Here is a 7,358-nt window from a genome sequence, read left to right as displayed (position 1 = left end):
ATTTCTAACAAAACTGTCCGATGAACGGGAACATGAAACTCCGAGTAACCACTTTTGTGATATTTTTGCTGCATTTTTAACGAAGCATATATATATATATATATATATATATATATATATCTATCTGTGTGTGTGTGTGTGTGTGTGTGTGTGTGTGTGTGTGTGTACATAAACTATTTATGCATAAAGCCAAGAGACTGAGGCTGGCAGCTATGATAGATTTGCGCAAACGTAATATGCTTCTCACGCACTGGTCGGCTTTGTAGAGCTTGACAAATTAATAATCATAAGGTGTTATTAGCCTATTGCAAGAAATTAATAAGCAAAACAGTTGCCTGGAACAATAACCTTCCACTATGTAATATCGAAGTTAGTTCCAACATTCTGCATGCACAGGGTTTTGACAAACAAACTTAATATGTTCATCCATTTTGTTGACGTCATATGCATTTAGAAAGCTCGAGGGAATGTGAAGTAATTCTGTTTGGGAATTGACTCGGAGCAAATAAAGCTATCAATATTAGCGTGTAGGTATTGGATTTTAAATAATGTCTTTTAGTTCAATATTTACACTCTGTCATTCACAGCTTTATTTGCTTCGAGTTAAGCCATAACGAGAAAGAACTTTTTTTTTTACCTATGTCTAGAGCAGAGTTTAGATATTCCTTTCCTGAATGTGGGGCGATATTTCATTCGTAGGAAAATTCGAAATCGATCCATGATGAAGTCTAAAATCTCATGAAAAATATTCGTTTCTACTCTAGGAACGGGGCTCGAAATTTTGGAGGGAAGGGACCAGTCGATTAGATCGACTCCAGTACGCAACTGGTACTTAATTTATCGACCTCGAAAGGATGAAAGGCAAAGTCGACCTCGGCGGAATTTGAACTCAGAACGTAGCGGCAGACGAAATACCGCTAAGCATTTCGCCCGGCGTGCTAACGTTTCTGCCAGCTCGCCGCCTTAATCTCATCAAAATATTAAATATATAAATATATGTATCTTTTCTACTACAGGCATTAGTCTTGAAATTTGGTGGGAAGTAGGGGCCAATCGATTACATCGACCTCAGTGCTCAATTGGTGCTTATTTAATTGACCGCTAAAAATTGAAAGGCAAAGTCCATCTAGGTGGAATTCGAACTCAGAACGTAAAGTCGGAACAAATACAGCTACACATTTTCTCTGGCGTAGCTAACTATTCTGTTAGCTGGCTGCTTTCTAAATAAATAAGTTAAATAAAACTAAGCTAGGCAATAACTTAAGTTTTAAAATTAAAAAAATAATATGTTGCATAACTATGAATTCGTAAAATTAAAAATTCATAATGTTTTTATTCACAGATGCACCCCTGCGGGTTTTGTTTTAGACGCTTGCAATTAATAACTAGCACTAAACAGTTCTCAAGCCCTTGCCTGGAGCAGTGGGTGGCAACACCTTTTGGATTCAAAATGCTTTTATGTCTTGCAGGCCAAAGCGAACGAAAATAAAATCACAATTACAGCCTCTTTTAAAACGTTAAACGTCACTTTTCGCAATAAAAAACAAAATTGTATTCCATTTAATGAACTGAAATTCCGTTTGTGCCCTATTCATACGGCATGCGTGGAGGCGCAATGGCCCAGTGGTTAGGGAAGCGGACTCGCGGTCATAGGATTGTGGTTTCGATTCCCAGACCAGGCGTTATGAGTGTTTATTGAGCGAAAACATCTAAAGCTCCACGAGGCTCCAGCAGGGGATGGTGGTGAACCCTGCTGACCTTTTTCACCACAACTTTCTCTCACTCTTTCTTCCTGTTTCTGTTGTACCTGTATTTCAAAGGGTCAGCCTTGTCACACTGTGTCACGCTGAATATCTCCGAGAACTACGTTAAGGGTACACGTGTCTGTGGAGTGCTCAGCAACTTGCACGTTAATTTCACGAGCAAGCCGTTCCGTTGATCGGATCGACTGGAAGCCTCGGCGTCGTAAGCGACGGAGTGCCACAAATACGGCATGCATTGAAGAGTGGTAAATTCATGTTGAATACGTGTCGTTGTGACTTTAGAGTTGGCACCAGCCATTTTACCTGCTTTCCTCAGCAGACTACTAAAGCTATTTTTATCTCTCTTTCCTTTCTAAGAACCAATTATTCATGCAAACTGCATTCTTCCATCGCATGAGACGCTATTATTTCCTCCTTGCTTCATTTAGGAAGCTGAAAGAATTTACTTTTTAAAATGTCGTGCATATTGATACAGATTTTACTAAGCAAAGAAATTTCATTTTTTTTAAAGGTGTAGGCACGCCACGTCGAAAACTGTAGATGAGTAGGGGCCGAAACCAGACGTGGTTCCTCCTGATGATGTCTTTAACCACTGGATCCTATGAAGGAGCTGTTGAGGTAGCAAACCACGAAACGTGGTAGGAATTCCTCATACAAAACATTAACCCATTTGAGAAAAAATTGGATAAAACAAGCAAAGACATTTTTGTATACAACTGCACTTATACAATACAGTCGGTGATCAGCCTGAAATAAAAGTGCGGACCGTAGTCTACTGCTCCTGGTCTTGAGGATGCCATCTTGACCTCGTTTTATCTCTTGTTAAAAAGCTACGATAGATTTTTCCTTTGATTTAATGGATCTTCATTAACTCAAAGTAGCAGATCCCGACCTTCTCAAAGTTCTACTTATGCAGGAATTTTGCACTCAGCTCTGTGAGTTAGACATTTGGTTTAAGAATGTATGCTGTTCTAGTTGATATGCTGGAGTTGTTGATTGTTGAAAAAGTGAAGAAACCTAGAAAAGAATAGATTAAAGCGTTCTTTTTATTTTGTCGAAGAGCGCAGACACGAAACGTCAAAGATTTTCCCATTCTTCCCGCTTGCTGTTTGCTCACCTGTCTTCGGCTTATGCTTTCTGTAATGTATGTTTTGCAAACAACTTGCACATGCAAGTGCTACCAACCATGACCATACAATTTTTTTTTTATGGTCTATGTGTCCATCAATATTATAAGGTAGGTTCGGTTACTATTTCTGGGATGTCGAGAGGAAACTCATAAATGCCATTGTCGATTTTGTTGTTGTTATTTCCACTGATAAGGCGGCGAGCTGGCAGAATCGTTAGCAGGCCGGACGAAATGTTTAGCGGCATTTCGTCCGTCCTTACGTTCTGAGTTCAAATTTCGCTGAGGTCGATGTAATCGACTAGTTCCCTCCCCACAAATTTGAGGCCTTGTGCTTCCAGTAGAAAGGATTATTATTATTATTATTATTATTATTATTATTATTATCATCATTATTATTATTACTAATATTATCATCATTATTATTATTATTATCATTGCCTTTGCACAGCTTCTAACGCTGGAGATGTACTACAATGTCAGCTGTTCCCTACCAGTGAACTAAGGTAACACCCCTTGTCTTTCAAGCACCATCTGGGGTATTCAAGCGGTTCCAAACAGTGCTGTTTTCTGCAACTGCTCCACCCTTATTGCAGCCCCTATTTGTTCCACGTACTTCTCAAGATTTTTACTCACTGTTCCCAGGGCTCCGATAATTATTAATACTACTACCACCTTTTTCAAAGACCCCAACTGCTTAACTTCCCAAGCTAACCTGTCATATCTCTCGACTTTTCTTTCTTCCTTATCGCATACCTTGTTGTCAGCTGGGCATGCTACATCTATGATCCAGCATAGTTTGTTTTCTTTCTCAATTAAGACTATATCTGGCTTCCACTTCTCTATCTCATGGTCGCACTGAATCATACAATCTCACAGTATATTTGCATTATTATCATTATTATTCAGTAGTTTTATTTTTATAACGTGCTTTCACTTCACTACCGAGCGCAGCTCTGTGTGCCTTGGGTATGTGCTGTGGTTTGCTGTGATGCTCTTATGGTTACTGTATTGAAAGTGTTTTGCGTAGGATGTGTGCAGTGCCCGGTAGTGAAATTTTCTGTATGTTATATATATTTGTAAGTCCTGGTGTTTTTGTTATGTATTTGTCTGAATATTTTTTTATTATACCTAAGGCACCTACTATGATAGGAATTGTTTCTGTTTTTAGATTCCACATTCGAGTTACCTCTATTTCCAGGTCTTCGTATTTTGAAAGTTTCTCCATTTCTTCTTCTTCTTCTTCTTCTTCTTCTTCTTACTATTATTATTATTATTATTATTATTATTATTATTATTATTATTATTATTATTATTATTATTATTATTATTATTATTATTATTATTATTTTTTTTTTATTTTTTTATTTATTTATTTATTTTTTTTTTTTTTAAGGCGGCGAGTTGGCAGAATCGTTAGCAGGCTAGGCAAAATGCTTAACGGAATTTTGTCCGTCTTTACGTTGTGGGTTCAAATTCCGCCGAGGTCAAATTTGCATTTCATGCTTTCGAGGTCGCTAAATTAAGTACCAGCTTAGCGCTGCCATCGATGAAACAACTTCTGCTTCCCTTGAAATTGTTGGCTCGCCACAAATGATTGGAATCAATATTTGTTATGTGACAGAAAGCGAAAGAAAACTTATGTTATTTAGTAGTGAGTATATGTTTGAAAATGCATGCGTCCGACATGATTAGCCTTTTGGTATGTTAGTGTGTGTCTGCAGAGTAAGTTGAATTATTTGTTGATAGAAATTTCTGGCAACTTCCTGCGTAGCCCCTGAATCAAAATTTGAAGCAAGCAGAATCCGGATTACAATTTGACATGAATCATCTCCGGTGTGAAGTGTTTCTAGAGACAAGCAGTCAATGCAAGCTTTTGTTTACGGTTGTTTTTCATCATTGCTTTGACAAGTGGATACTGTTCATTTCTTTTTTAATCAAGGGAGCGCTTACAAATAGTCTGAATTAGCCAATTTCACATTAAATACAAAAAAAAAAAAAAAATGCACTGGAAAAATAAAACACACGTTCCCTCCCACCATGACTCATGGTCAGAAATGACCAGCGTTCCAAGAATTCAGATTTCAAATATTTCGCTGAACTTGATGTTATAGCGGTAAATGGACATGCATCATGTCCATTTGTACCATGGACGGGAGCAACGTGAAGTAAACCGTCGTGTTTAAGGATGCAATGCGCCGCTGGAAATCGAACTCTCGTTCTTACAGTCGTGAGCTGAATACCCGAATCACTGAGCCATTCGGTTTTACTCAATTTGAAAACTAGATACGAAAGAAAACGCTTTCGGTCGGAGGACCTACGTCTTATCTCTGTTCTTTGTCTTACAGTACAGACCTCAAATCTTAGGAATCTTTTCTACTCTAGGCACAAGGCCTGGAATTTTTGGGGAAGGGGCAAGTCGACAACATCGACTCCAGTACGCAACTAGTACTTAATTTATCGACCCCGAAAGAATGAAAGGCAAAGTCGCCCTCGGCGGAATTTGAACTCAAAACATAGAGACAGATGAAATACTGCTAAGCATTTCGCCCGCTGACGTTTCTGCCAGCTCGCTGCCTTAAAAAAAGGAATCGCTTCTACACTTGGCTCAAGGGCCAAAATTTTGGGGGAGGGGGTAAGTCGCTTAGATCGACCCCAGTACGTAACTGGTACTTAATTTATTGACCCTGAAAGGCAAAGTCGACCTCGGCGGAATTTGAACTCAGAACACAGTGGCAGACGAAATACCGCCAAGCATTTCGCCCGGCGTGCTAACGATTTTGCTAGCTCCCCGTCTTTTAGGAATTAAGATATTGAAGTAGAGAGACAAGCATGGAAGCAGTTATCATAATTTGCCCTACCTATAGAATATCTTTTATAATAAAACTAACAAAGCGCAGGACTTGGGTTCGCTGTCATTGCGTGGCTCCATGGGCAAATGTTATTTGCTTAAGCCCCTAGCCGAGCAAAGCCTTGTGAGCGGATTTGGTTGACGAAAACTGAACGAAGCCCGTCGTATATGTCTGTGTGTATTTGTATTTGTTTGTCCCCAACCACCACCTGACAACTGGCGCTGGTTTTCATACAGGCGCAGGCTGTGTGGTAAAAAGCTTGCTTACTGACTACATGATTCTGGGTTCAGTCCCACTGCGTAGCACCTTGGGCAAGTGTCTTCAGCTATAGCCTCGAGCCGACCAAAGCCTTGTGAGTGGATTTGGTAGACGGAAACTGAAAGAAGCTCATCATGTATATGTGTGTCTGTGTGTGTTTGTGTCTGTGTTTGTCCCTGCACCATCGCTTGACAACCGATGTTACTGTGTTTACGTCCCCGTAACTTAGCGGTTCAGTGAAAAGGAACGATAGAAAAAGTACCAGAGTTAGAGAAACAAGTACTGGGGCCGATTTAACTAGTAAAGTGAGCTGCTACAGCGGGGCAGCTTCATTGTCGACCATACTCGTTGCATTCTTCTGCACCACTTCGTACTTGGCGTGGAGGCCCAGAGGGGTAGTCTGGTGGCGGGGACAACAACATCGAGTACGACGGAGATCCTAACACCACGACGACGACAACGTTTGATGAATCATTAGAGAATTGTTAACAATGCGATTTCAGTGAATTTTGCCGTAAGCATTTTAGCCGTAGGGAAATTCGCCATAAGGCAAATTCACAGAATGGGTAGAGGTAAAGTGTATTATACCAGATCGAAGAAATGCAGCCGAGATGCAGAAAAAATATAGCGATATCAATGCAAGGTGGTGAACCGGCAGAATCGTTAGCATGCCGGACAAAATGCTTAGTGACGTTTCGTCCATCTAGTGAAGCACTTAGGTCAACATGGTCGATTAGTTCCCTCCCCTCAAATTTCAGGACAGCTGTCTTTAGTAGAAAGGGTATTCTTTTCTACTCCAGGCACAAGGTTCGAATTTTTTTTTTGGATGGAGCCAGTCGATTACATCAACTCCAGTATGCAACTGGTACTTAATTTATCGACTCTGAAAGGATGAAATGCAAATAATAATGATAATTTATTTCTTTATTGCCCACAGGGGGTTAAACATAGAGTGAACAAACAAGGACAGACAAAGGGATTAAGTCAATTACATCGAACCCAGTGCGTAACTGGTACTTATTTAATCGACTCCGATAGGATGAAAGGCAAAGTCGACCTCGGCGGAATTTGAAGTCAGAACGTAGCAGCAGACGAAATACCAATTTCTTTATTACCCACAAGGGGCTAAACACAGATGGGACAATACACACATGCGGGGACAATTAACACATGATAGAATGGAACAATGAAATTAAACAATGATGATGGGACGGCCACCCCAGCCCCACCCCGGGGCGGCCGCGTTATTTCAATTATTTCAACAGTTCTTAATAGTTCCTTTCACAGTCTTCGATAGTTCTTTTCAAAATTATCTCAATAATTTATCCAAAATAAAACTACTCACTATTTTATATAATC

This window comes from Octopus bimaculoides, chromosome 5 (genome assembly GCF_001194135.2).
Source record: "Octopus bimaculoides isolate UCB-OBI-ISO-001 chromosome 5, ASM119413v2, whole genome shotgun sequence".
Taxonomy (NCBI): Eukaryota; Metazoa; Mollusca; class Cephalopoda; order Octopoda; family Octopodidae; genus Octopus; species Octopus bimaculoides.
Note: the sequence above shows the minus strand (reverse complement) of the source record.